The 13,300-nt window shown below is 45.0% G+C and overlaps 1 long non-coding RNA gene across 1 annotated transcript; it reads left to right on the plus strand.

The window, feature by feature from the left end:
* Positions 1-499: 499 nt before the first annotated feature.
* Positions 500-12,615, plus strand: LOC144518753 (uncharacterized). The gene is made up of 3 exons (XR_013502027.1): positions 500-899; positions 7,117-8,189; positions 10,435-12,615. It is a non-coding gene; the product is annotated as an uncharacterized LOC144518753 (long non-coding RNA).
* The last annotated feature ends 685 nt before the right edge of the window (positions 12,616-13,300 follow it).

Raw genomic sequence — 13,300 nt, forward strand, 5'->3', positions numbered from 1 at the left:
GGTGTGAACGCACACGCTGTCGCTGTCGCCTCCTTCTGGATGGAGGTTTCAAAGGGAGACATGCCAGACAGTTTATTTTACTACTACTTATTATAATGAAAAACTAAAACAAAAAAGATCTTCGTATTATATATCAGCCTACTTTACAATTTTAAGACGTGAAGTTCCACGCAATAATGTCAAAATGTATTGTTATAACGTGAAACATTTCAAGTTTGTGTGTTACGTTACGTTAAAAATAACTTATAACGTGAAACACGTCTAAAACTGTTCACATAATAACGTGATACTGATATTCTTTCTTGTCCCTTTTAAGCTTTAAGTCAACTAAAAGCAGTATACTGCCTTTTGCTCTGAGCTGGTTGCTGTGTATCTGCTGGTGCCTGCAGGCAGTCCTCGGTTGCCCGGGAAACACAGATGGTGGATGAAGGGCGCGCATACAAAGGACCGTAAAACCTGTAGCGGCAGCTGGAGACCGAGCCCGCTGATTAATTCAGCTGTGTGCTGCTCCAGCTTAGTCAAAGGCGTCTCTGTTCTCTTTTAATACCTACTTCATTTTCTCTTTGTCCTGCGCAGCTTTCGTCTCCACTTGAGCCTGTTTTCCCTGCACCGGTCTCCCGTCAGTGCGCAGCTGTTGTCGGCACTCCCACATCTGCTTGTCTCAGCTCGGCAGCCATGTAGACGAAGCTCCGCCGCGGAGCGTGCACGTCCAGGGGGGCGACGACCAGCACTTTTACAGCGGGCTAATCACTGCTCACACACGGCGTGGAACCTGTTTACAGCTTCGGCAGCTTGTCCCGAGAATGGAAGAAGGTAAAAGAAGGAAAAAGAGGAAGAAGAAGTGATCTTTTCGCGCCGTTTGATGCTCGGCAGGTGCATGTGGAACCTGGAAATATCTGGTAGGAAGAAAAATATTCTGGTTTCTGGTTTTTACAACCAACGCTGTTGTGCTTGGTTTATCAAACTTAAATCGTATTAATCTGTTGTTAGATTAGATACACATGGAGTCATGTACTGCCCTGCAGAGGAGGGCCTATACTGTAGTCTGTCTTTCCTCAACCTGACAGCCCTGCAGTGTTAATGGATATTAAAAACATGCTTATTTATAGAAAATATGGTTCTGTTAGACAAATGCCAGATTAGACTGAAGATTTATTTAATCACGGACAATATGTTTCTGCATGCAGTGCTACAGTGTAGAGCTGCAAAGATTAATTGATTAGTTGTCAACTATTAAATGAATCGGCAACTAGTTTAATAATCGATTAATCTGTTTGTTTTTTTCCAGCTTGTTAGATGTGAATATGTTCTAGTTTCTTCTCTCCTCTGTGACAGTAAACTGAATATCTTTGAGTTGTGGACAAAACAAGACGTTTGAGGACGTCATCTTGGGCTTTTTGGGAAACACTGGTTGACATTTTCACCATTTTCTGACATTTTAGAGACCACACAACTATGGAGAAAATAATCGACAGATTAATCAACAATGAAAATAATCGTTAGTTGCAGCCCTACTACAGTATACAGTATGGTAGACACTAGCTATGTTTCCAATTTCATCCACACGTTTTTAATGCAAATTAAGTGATATCGAATGAAAAATGGCTTATGGAAACAGTAACATTCGATTGAATTTCATGAATATCGACTCAAAGTTGTTCGGTCTCATCGGATTTTCTCTCGATCCATATACGGCTTATGCGATAAACGCTGATGGAAACGTTATTTGCCGAATAAATAATGAATTGCGATAAAGTTTTAGGTCATTTTATGGTTAAACAGACACACCTGACACCTGTATGGGTCAGAAGTGGTGAAGACCGCGCGCCCAATGCGCACTACCGGGAGTGCTGACGCAAATGTGCCTTAAAATGCAACGACCGTCTACTACAGCCTGTAGTAATACAATTGATAGCCAGCCCTTTCTATTGACAAAATCACTGCAGCCTTCAGCAGGGGATCTAATCCAGACGTGAGTCCCGTCTAAGGTGCCATAGCAACACATTCTCAGTCCCATCGCGTAAAATACGGACGCTTGGTCAGGTGCCTTTGGCGTTGTTATTGGCGCTAAAAGTCTCCTTTAGTGTCAGATTTAAACGCACTTTATCTTAACGCGCTGGGTCGGGACTATTGGCGTCACTTTTGACGTAGTTAGGTTAAGGAAAAGGTCGTGGGTGTGTTTGTATGACACGCGGGAAGAACGGGAAGGTTGGGTTTAGGAAAAGAAGAACGGGACAGTTGGGTTTAGGTAAAGAAGAAAGGGACAGTTGGGTTTAGGAAAAGAAGAACGGGACAGTTGGGTTTAGGAAAAGAAGAACGGGACGGTTGGGTTTAGGTAAAGAAGAACGGGACAGTTGGGTTTAGTAAAAGAAGAACGGGACGGTTGGGTTTAGGAAAAGAAGAACGGGACGGTTGGGTTTAGGTAAAGAAGAACGGGACGGTTGGGTTTAGGTAAAGAAGAACGGGACAGTTGGGTTTAAGTAAAGAAGAACGGGACAGTTGGGTTTAGGTAAAGAAGAACGGGACAGTTGGGTTTAGGTAAAGAAGAAAGCGACGGTTGGGTTTAGGGAAGGTGACATGCGGGACACGATCCCCGGTCTCCTGGGTGAAAGTCCTGTGTTGTTTGACCCATCCACTCCCCCAACCAACATCCCTATGTGGATTTTCGGGCTTTCATACTACTCCCTACCTTAGTCGCTCTTAGTGCTACGTCATCTTCAAACGCCCCGGTGCGTTCTACAAACACTCTGTATGGCGCTTTTTACGTCGTATCTGACGCTGACAGCCACTGCCCAAACGTCCGTATTTTACGAGTTCGGAGTGAGTACGGGTTGGCCATACACCTGTGGCACAAGGTGCACTCTGGAGTTACGCAGCAAGATCTCATGCGCCTTATCCACTCCAGGTAGGTATATACCTTCGCATCTTCCTCGTTTGTATGGCATTGCACACGCCGTAAACACGCGGTGGTCTTGCTGACCCCAAACATTTCGCCTACCACTCTGTACTCTGCGCATGTAGCCAGTTTGTAGAGCGCAATGGCGATACACTTCTCGGTTGGAACCGGAGGTCCATGGCTTATCTGGGTCAAGGGACGGGCCAATGAAATTACACAACAGTTCAAATCCGAAAATGCTTCAACCAAAGGGTTTCCGTGAAGTGTCTGTAAGTGTTAAGTGGATGGAAACTAAGCTAGTATCTGAGCTGCACCACTGTACTGTATTTCCAGCGCTGCTTGGACAATAGAAATGTCAAACAACTTTAACTCAACCCTATTCTATCTATGGACAAAAGCAGTGGTTCCCAAAGTAGGGTCTGGGGACCCCCCCCAGGGTCCTTGAAGAGGTTTCAGGGAATCCCCAGCCAAAGGGGAATTATTATTCGACTTTTTTTAAACATTTTTTGGCAATTTTTCTGATTGTCATTTTTTTTTTGGGCGCTTTTGACGTTTTTTTCAATTATTATTCTTTCTTCGAAAAAAACAATTTGTAAGGGGAATTATTTATTTTCACTATTAGAATATGAATAGAATAGACTTTAATTGTCATTGTGCAGCAGAACCATACAACGAAATTTGCTTGTGCAGCCTCTAAAACAATACACACTTTCATATACACACTCACACAATAGATAAAATAAGAAAAATATAAAAACATTATCAAGGCATCCAATATTGCCATATCATAGAATAGTCGCATTTCATAGAATCCCTTTCTAGAAAGTGCAACTGTGCTGGGGGGTGGGGGGGCATGATTGTTCAGTTCTGTGATGGCTCTGGGGATAAAACTGTTCTGCAGCCTGGAGGTGTGTGCTCTAAAAGCCCGATACCGCCTGCCAGATGGAAGCAGGGAGAAGAGATGGTTTGAGGGGTGTGTCTCATCCTGCAGAATATTGTGTGCTCGGCGGAGGCAGCGGGTCTTAAAGATGTCGTCCAGTGGGGGCAGGGGAAGTCCAATGTTTTTTTTCAGCAGATCTCATGATTCGATTGAGGGATTTCCTGTCCTTCGCTGTGCAATTGGCATACCACGCAGTCATACATTATGTTATGACACTCTCGATAGAACAGTGGTAGAAGATCTTAAGCAGCTCAGCCGACAGGTTGCTCCTCTTGAGTATTCGTAAAAAGTAGAGCCGCTGTTGCGCCTTTTTGAGCATGGCGGTTGTGTTTATTTCCCATTTTAGGTCCTCTGAGATCATGATCCCCAAGAACTTAAAACAGGAGACCTTTTCCACTTCCTCACCATTCAAGATGAGGGGTCGGGGGTCCTCCTCACACCTTCTGAAGTCAACTATAATCTCCTTTGTTTTTTTGACATTCAGGGTCACATTGTTGTCTTTGCACCATCCTGTCAGTCTGTCAACTTCATCTCTGTAGGCGTTCTCGTCGCTGTTAGAGATTTCTCCCACCACAGTTGTGTCATCTGCGAATTTTATCATTGTATTTGAGGGGTGGGTGGAGATGCAGTCATACGTGTAGATGGAATAGAGCAACGGGCTCAACACGCAGCCTTGCGGTGCTCCAATGCTGAGGGACAGGCTCGAGGATTGGTATGGGCCCAGCCTCACTGTCTGTGGCCGATCTGTCAGGAAATCCTTGAGCCACATACACAGGCTGCTGCTGAGGTCCAGGTCAAGGAGTTTTGTGACCAGCTGGTTAGGAATGATGGTATTAAACGCTGAGCTGTAATCTATGAAGAGCAGTCTCACATATGTCTTCCCCTTGTCAAGGTGTGTCAGCGCTTTATGGAGGGCTGTAACGATAGCATCCTCTGTGGACCTGTTCTCCCTGTAGGCATACTGATGCTGGTCCAGGTTGAGGGGGAGGGAAGATTTAACATGCTTCATCACCAGCCTCTCAAAGCACTTGGCAACGATGGGGGTGAGTGCCACAGGTCTGTAGTCGTTCAGAGTGCTAATGTGGCTTTGCTTGAATGATGGTTGCTGTTTTAAAGCAGGTCGGTACAGTTGCTGTGGCCAAAGACATATTGAAGATGTCTGCAAAGACATCTGCGAGCTGGTAGGCGCATTCTCTGAGTACTCTTCCTGGAATCGCATCAGGTCCCTCGGCCTTCCTAGTGTTCACAGACCTAAAGGTGCGTCTCACTTCCTCTGCTGTTACCTTAAGTGTGAGGTCTGTGTCAACAAGGGGAGGAGCGGCTCCGTTATCTAGTCCAGATGTTTCAAAGCGGACGTAGAAATGGTTGAGCTCCTCTACCAAAGAGGCATTGATGTTTGTAGGTGATTCACGGCTGCCTCTGTAGTTGGTGATTTGTTGTATTTTTTGCCACACCCGTGTTGGATCTTTGTTGGTGAAGTGGCCCTCGATCTTTTCCTTGTACACAGCTTTTGCCTGCTTGATGCCCTTTTCAAGTTGTGCCTGGCTGTGCTCTATAATGCTCTGTCCCCAGATTTAAAGGCTGTGTTGCGCTCCCTCAGAAGGGCATGGACCTCCGCAGTCATCCAAGGTTTCCTGTTAGGGGGAATCCTGATTTGTGTGTTGATAGTGATGTTTTCAACACAGGTCCTGATGACAGAGGACAGCAAAAGCATATTCATTCATATCCTGATTAAAGAACAAGGTCCAGTTTGTTCGTTCAAAGCAGTCCTGTAGCTGTAGAGATGCATCCCCAGGCCACTTCTTAACAGTTCTGACGGTAGGTTTTTGCTTTTTGATGAAGGGGCGATACGCTGGAATCAGGGATAGTGACCGGTGATCAGACTGGCCCAGGTGTGCGAGGAGGGAGGCTCTGTATGCCTTGTTAATATTGGAGTATACGCAGTCCAGTATGTTACTCGTGTTGCACACTTGACATGCTGATCAAAGCTGGGTAGCACAGTTTTAAGATTAACATGGTTAAAATCACCAGCCACGATAAAAATGCCCTCTGGGTAATTGTTTTGTTGTTTGTCTATAGCTGCTAGTACATGGCCAAGTGCTAGATTAGCATTGGCGTCTGGTGGAATGTAGACCTCTGTTACCACGGTAACAGAAAATTCACGTGGCAAATAGAAAGGTCTACACTTAACTGCTAGCAGCTCCAGATCAGGTGAGCAATGCTTATCAATAACAGAAGAGTTTGTACACCAGTCCTTGTTCACATACATGCAAAGTCCTTACCAGAGTCCTCTGTTCTGTCGCTACGATGTAGTAAGCGACCCGCTAGCTCAACTGCTGCGTCCGGGATCCCCGGGTGTAGCCAGCTTTCAGTGATAATTATCACAGAGCTATCTCGTATGGTTGACCGGCTTGATATATCCAGGTGTAGTTCGTCCATCTTATTCCCAAGGGATCGGGCATTCGCGACGAAAAGGCTAGGCAATGGTGGTCTGTTAGGAGCCCTCTTTAGCCTAGACAAGGTGCCAGACCTGCAGCCCCGCTTTTGTTTACGATCCCTCCTCCGTCTCCGGCGCTTGCCGCTCGGTGAAGCAATCCATGGCGACGCCGGTGCTCTGGCTATTCCCGGTGGAATGCTGTGCGAGTGTTGGAAGTCACTTGTTATAGGGGCTTCGCATGTTCTCCCGATATACAATCATTCCTCTCTGTTGTAGAAGATATTTGGTGTACTCCGGCTTGTCTTAACAACAAAGAATAATACAAACAGCAGCCACATACAGCATTGTTTTAGGGAGCACTGAGCCGCTGCGACTATGCGCGCCGCCATTGTATATCTATTATTCAATCAATAACTAACTACAGAAGACTATTAGGGCCATGTGAAAAATGTATTTGAGTTCTGGGTTAGGGTTAGGTCAGAATTCTAGGGCGCCTGGGTAGCTCACCTGGTAGAGCGCGCGTCCATATCTCGAGGGTTACTCTTCGACACAGCGGCCGCGGGTTTCGACTCCACCCTGCGGCCCTCTGCTGCATGTCATCCCCCCTCTCTCTCCCCTTTCATGTCTTCAGCTGTCCTATAAAAACAAAGGCCTAAAATTCCCCAAAAATGATCTACATTTATTTATTTTTTATTCATGTTTTATTCAAATTGTTAAAAGGTAACTTCAGTTTTTATTATTGTTATTATTCTCAGAATTCTGACTTTTTTCTCAGAAAACATCAACTGTAGATATTTATGATCAGATGTAAAATTTTCCACACTATTCTGTATGTTTTTATAGTTTCAGGTAACCTCGGGTCGGTGTTTCCGGATTCATCTCTGGCGCTGCGGACATGTCGGCGGTCGGGACGCTGGGAGGATCCAGATGGGAAGCAGCAGCAGGACAGGTTATGTGTACAGGCTGTTTATTATCTTCATTCAAGTAATGGAGCATAGTTTTTAACGGCACACAATATCAGATGGAGAATTGAATAGCTTTACTGAGTCGGTTAGTTCACGTAAACTGACCCAACTAGACCCCCCGTTTGATAGGATTTCGTCCCCCGGCGTCCCCCATCTGATAGAATTTGTGCTTTGAAATGTATTATTACAGAAAAATGTATGAAACCCATGACCAACAGAATAGAGCTGTAGCGATAAGTCGACAAATCGATTAGTGGATCAATAGAAACACAAACAACCGACTGTTTAGATAATCGATTAATCGTTAAAGTCATTTTTCATGCAAACATGGCACATATGGACATTCCCTGCTGTTTTCTGTTTGATATCATATTAAACCGAACGTCTTTGGGTTTTGGACTGACAAAACAAGACATTTAAAGAGACATCAGCCTGGACTTTGAGAAACTGGGATAGACCCTTTCTACTATTTTCTTACATTTTATAGACTTAACGATTAATCGAGAAAATAAGCCGCCAGCTTAATCGACAATGAAAATAATCGTTAATTGCAGCGCTACAACACAGTCAACATTGTGTTACTTATTGATGGATTTACAGTTAAGAATAAATAATGCCCCTTTTGGTGTGGACCCCCTGGAACCTCTTCAAGGACTTGATGTCTGATACCGGGACTTATATTTGTTAGCAGTGGCTGTATATCATTGTTTGAAATGTGTCTTAAAATAAAGCAGCGCTAAGGAGAAACAATAAAACCCAAGAAGCAGTTATCTCTGGGTGACCTTGGGAGGGACGGTTGGGTTGCGTCCCACTTTTCTTTCCTGCTGCTTTGTGTTGTGTGTTCCTCTCCAGTTCCACTGATGAGGAAGCAGACGGGGAGGCACGCGCCGGCTGGACCTCCGGAGCGCCATCACGACTCCATCGCGCCCTGCTGCGTCGCCTCACACACTGGTACAGGATCTGTCAGTAGATTTACACCGCTGGGACTTTTTACTCCCCTCATATTCACTTTACACTCTGCACTGTGACTCGTTATATCGGTCTAGATGAATATAAACTGCAGAGGCAATTTTTACAGACTCTTATCTTGCCTGTTGCCCACACACGGGATGTGTGCCCCCTCCCCCCCCCTGTGAATGTGTGTTAAGCCTCTGTGCTGGCTGAGAGTGCAGATAAACGGGGAGCAGATAGAACATGGGAGATTAGTTGAGTGTGAAATCGCTGCCATATTTGACACTATATGCTGCTATCCTTCTCCGGGATTATGGTTGAGAGGGGAGATAAAAACCCACCTGAAAGTGGATCCCAAGACCAAATCAGATTTAGCATAATCAGCCTTGCTGATTCGTTGTTAGACCAGGACAAAAAAAATATGTCTTATATAAGAGGCCAACGGAAATGTGTTCAAGGTGTTGGAATTCAACAAGTCCTCCAAAACCATACGACCATATCGGCCGTTTTGTTCCTACCTTCAAACACGACCCAGAGGAGCGTTTCATAAATTAGCGCCCCTACCTAACCCGAACCCTCTAAACCAGAGACCAGTCATGGTTTTTAACACCTCTGTAACGTTGTGAAACCTCGCAGTTTGGTTGGGTTTAGGCGCCAAAACGACTTAGTCAAGTTCAGAAAAAGATGATGGTTTGGCTAAAAAATCTCCTGGGTGAAAGTGCCTTGGTTGTTTGACCCATCCATCTCCCCAAACTACCTCCTACTACACGAAAATTGTTCCGTTGTCCGGATGCGTCGTACCACGCAGGGAGATTGCAGTAACGGAGCGTTTTGCCTGCCCAATTGAGCCCAAGCTCTTCCATTCCCTTCCCGGCCTCTTGAACGCCCTGCAGTTCCATCGAAAATAGACCTGGCGTGTATTTTTAGCAGAGAGACGCTTCTGGGGCGCTTCTACGGCGCGCTGCATCGCCACTGGTGGAATCACAACCATTGTCTTGAGTGGCGGCAGCCGCGCTGCCTCCGGAAGGCCGTGCTAGGGCTGGGACCGAATGTTATACTTTTTAGGCACCGACCAAATTGCCGCTAAAGTATAGAGTATCGAAAAAAGCCTCATCATTCAATACCCAATGTCAATACCTAAGGAGTAAATCTCGTCGGTCAGTAGGCCAATCAGCACGCAGCATGCTTCTACCAAGATCTGACAATGTCTGTGATTGGCTGTCTAACGTTACACGTTGTGTAGAGACACGCAGGAAAAACTCTACGTCACACAGAGACGGTGTCGTGTAGAGGAGCTGAAAAATAAATAAAAAGATTTGGGCTGTAATGATTTCTTTTTGTTAAAATGGATTTTATAAAAATGGTATTGAAAAAAGTATTGTTTAGTAAACGGTATCAAAGTCTATTTGTATCGGCAGCGGTATCGAAAATCTTTGAACGATCCCCAGCCCTACGCTGCACAGACACGCCTGCTGGGATTTAGCAAGCCCCCGGGAACAGCGCCATGTCTTAAAGCAACCATGGGCTTAGCGGTTAACGGTGGAACTGCACCCCTCTGGCCCAGAAAGACTTTGCCCATAGACTTTGCATGGCGAAAAAAAGTCTATATTTCAGTGGATCCTTTTTTTGGGGAAACATCAACTTACCAGCCCGAACACTTAAAGGGTCCTTGTTTAAAACGTCACGTTTTTAACATTTTTTAAATGTTTAACTTTTACTAGTAGCCGAATCCAGAGTTGTTAAACTAGGCATGATGAACGCGCATAATGGACGTGAGCAGACCCGCGGGACTGCCCATGTCGCCCTGCACTGCGCATGCTCATATGACTGTTCTCCCGAGGTCCTGTAGCTGTAATAATGGATATCGCTTATGGTTGTAATTCACCATGTGTTAATACATCCATAGTATTATCTCATGATACACCCGAGGGATGTATGCTGTAAAGCCTGTAACCTGTGAGAGATGAAGCTGCAGTCCATGGTATTGGACTTAGTAGCTAGCGCTAGCTACTAGCTAGCTGGCTAGTAGCTAGCTATGGGATTTAGGGGTTGTACTTCGTCGCTTTACTTCCTGCTTTCCTCCCCTCATAATTAGTACGGCCACCAGAGGGCGCCGCCACTATGAACGTAAATATAGGTTGTAATTGCTGCTTGAACAACCGACTTATGCGGGTGTTTTTTGGGGGTGAGGTCAGTCTCCAGGAATCCTAAAAATCCTAAAATCTTTTCTGTATTTCTTCCTTAGTCCTTGCTCCTGCAGCGATGGATGCCCGGCGCCATCACTGCTGTCCTGCGCCTTCGGAAGGAGACGATCCGCGTCCAAGTGTTCCCCCGCCGAGAGACGACTTCTGCTGCTGCTGTGTGTCCGTGAAAATGGCTTAGAAGAGTTCAGAACGCCACCGCTGCTTTGTAGTCAGTGTCGGCGAGATCCGATTTAGCAGGAAGGTATTTCACGTGTGGTGTTTCGAGTCCCAAATAATGTACTGCAGCGTTCCTTCCTGTTTCTCTCGACTGTGCGTGTTTTCCCGGCCGGCTGTGAGTAACAGGCTACTAATATAGCTCCATCCACCCCCACTCTCACGTTTTGTCTATTGGCTGATGAAAAACACAGACACTGCAGCTATCAAACACCTCTCATGCTTGTTTTCTTCAGTTGCCGTGTGCAGTGACCTGTCGAACACTTTGGCCACTTCTCCCTGCATAAGACCGTCTTTTACCGGGGTTTGTAGAGGACTTGGGTGCACATATTTTGCGGAGGGTTCAGAGGTCCTCCCTCAACAAAATGTTACAAAAACAACATGCAGTTTCACATGATTTTAGACCATTATTGTAACCATACCTGGGTCTAAAACGTTGGAAAAGCTAGAGCAGATAATGAAATAACAACACTCAACAAGCCTAAAGACAGAACTTGCTAAATAGAAAAGTAATTTAGTTAGTTTTGATGCTCACATTGATTTTACATTAGGTGGTGCCCAAAACGGCTCGGTTGCTGCGTCCAAGCCTTATTCTGGTCTGAAAAACCCTGGTATTGGACATTTAAATTCACTAAAAAGTTGTGTTTTAACATGTGTTAGCGTCTCACTGAAGCCAGCGTGTATCTTGGCCAGATCCAGAACTGGAACGCTCTGCCTGTGAGATCTGCTTACGTGTGTGAGAAGGAGTAGTGACAATGTGTTGGTCGTGAAACTACCTTTTAATAAGCACTCTGTGTATTTTTACTGTAGCGTGTGGGCGTCTGGGCGTGTGTGTGTATGTGTGTGTCCGCGTGAGTGCACGTGTTTGTGTGCATGTGCTCTATTTGTGTGTGTGTGTGTGTGTGTGTGTTTGTTCCTGTGTGTGTGTGTGTGTGTGTGTGTGTGTGTGTGTGTCTGATTAAACACATTTGTAAAAGGCCTGAAGCTTCTAGCTGCTTTCCAATGGTTTTCTAATCGCTGCATTAGTTTTCAAATGCCTGAATCTCTTTCTTTTGGCACACTGGATGTACCGGGGATAAAAAATAAATAAAAAATAGTATTTACAGATGATTCTTAGCATTTGTTACAACCTCATTGAAGTCCCAGTTAGGTGGGGGCTCTTGCGATTTAGATAATCACAAGAATGTCGCTGGAAATGAATGGTGTGTGGCTTTCTAAATGACCTCTGCTGGCGGTAATTAAACTGTCCTGATGCCAACAGCCCCATCGTCTGATACTTAAAGCAAATTACAGCAAATGCTAATAATTATGTGCAAATAGCTTCTTTTTTTTTTATTTTTATTTTTTTACCCAGGTCTGGATTCTACTAACAGTATCTGACTAATATCTAACAATACTAATGTCTGCTAACAGTGGGATGATTACTAACCTGTATTCTGAATGCTCATTGGCTGGCTTTTTTTTCTATCTATCTAACCCCCCCCGACTAACCCTCTGCTTTATTTGATGCCCCCGCAGTCTGACGCACACACTCCTCTCTCATGATCCTGCAATCCTTCTGCTAGAAATCACAAACTTACCCCCAATTTCCACTGACTGCCGAACGGCTGCGTCCCTACTCCGTCCCTACTCCGTCCCTACTCCGTCCCAGCTCCGGCGGTCCGCAGCCCTGCGGAGCAGATACGCAGAGCTTCTGTTTTTGCCGGACGCCGAAGAGCTCCGCAGCATTTCAGCACACGGCAGATGGACAGGAAGTCGAGCACAGAAGCAAAATAATTTCCTTGCACCACACCTTGAAAACACAGCACAGAGCTGTTTCCCCTCTACTCCTCTGGATGGAAACAAACTGATGTTGGTTTTGTGGTTCTGTTCTACGTGATTTCGCGAGATCTCGTGGGTCCTCGTGACTACAGCTGTCAGTCATGGCCGCAGCCGTTACGCAACAAATCCGGACCTGGTGGGTATTGAAGGACGGCGGAGCACGCAGCCGACACGCAGCGGAGCCTACACGCAGCGGAGCCTACACGCAGCCGTTCTGCATTCGGTGGAAATCCCCAGTTAGATGGATTAACGGGGTTCAACGTTAAGGTTTTATGTCACGTGTCCGGTCGGGCAAGTGCAAAGAAATTCTACTCGCCAGAAGTTTTTACTGGCACCTAGTTTTGGAAAAAACATAAAAAACACAGAAACAGATGTCAAACTTCGAAACACAACATCAAAACAGTGTTAAAAATGAATACATTTTAAAACAAAAAATATTTAAAAAAAAACATTTAAAAAAAATATCTAAAAAATATTTAAAAAACGTCAAAAGTTTCAAAGACCACTGTAAAAAATAAAATAAAAAAAAAATAAATATATATATAGAATATATATATTCTATATATATATATTCTCTATATATATATATATATATATATATAAAAAGCGACACTAGCACCAACTCAATTCTTGATTGGCCAATGGCCCATTCAAATCAAATCATTCAACAAGAGTTCTCCGACGGGGGAAAGTTGCTGCGTCCAAGCCTTATTCTGGTCTGAAAAACCCTGGTATTAGACATTTACATTCACTAAAAAGTTGTGTTTTAACGTGTGTTAGCGTCTCACTGAAGCCAGCGTGTATCTTGGCCAGATCCAGAACTGGAACGCTCTGATATTCAAAGCCTGTGAGATCTGCTTACGTGTGTGAGAA

Source organism: Sander vitreus, chromosome 5 (assembly GCF_031162955.1).
Source record: "Sander vitreus isolate 19-12246 chromosome 5, sanVit1, whole genome shotgun sequence".
NCBI classification, from domain to species: domain Eukaryota; kingdom Metazoa; phylum Chordata; class Actinopteri; order Perciformes; family Percidae; genus Sander; species Sander vitreus.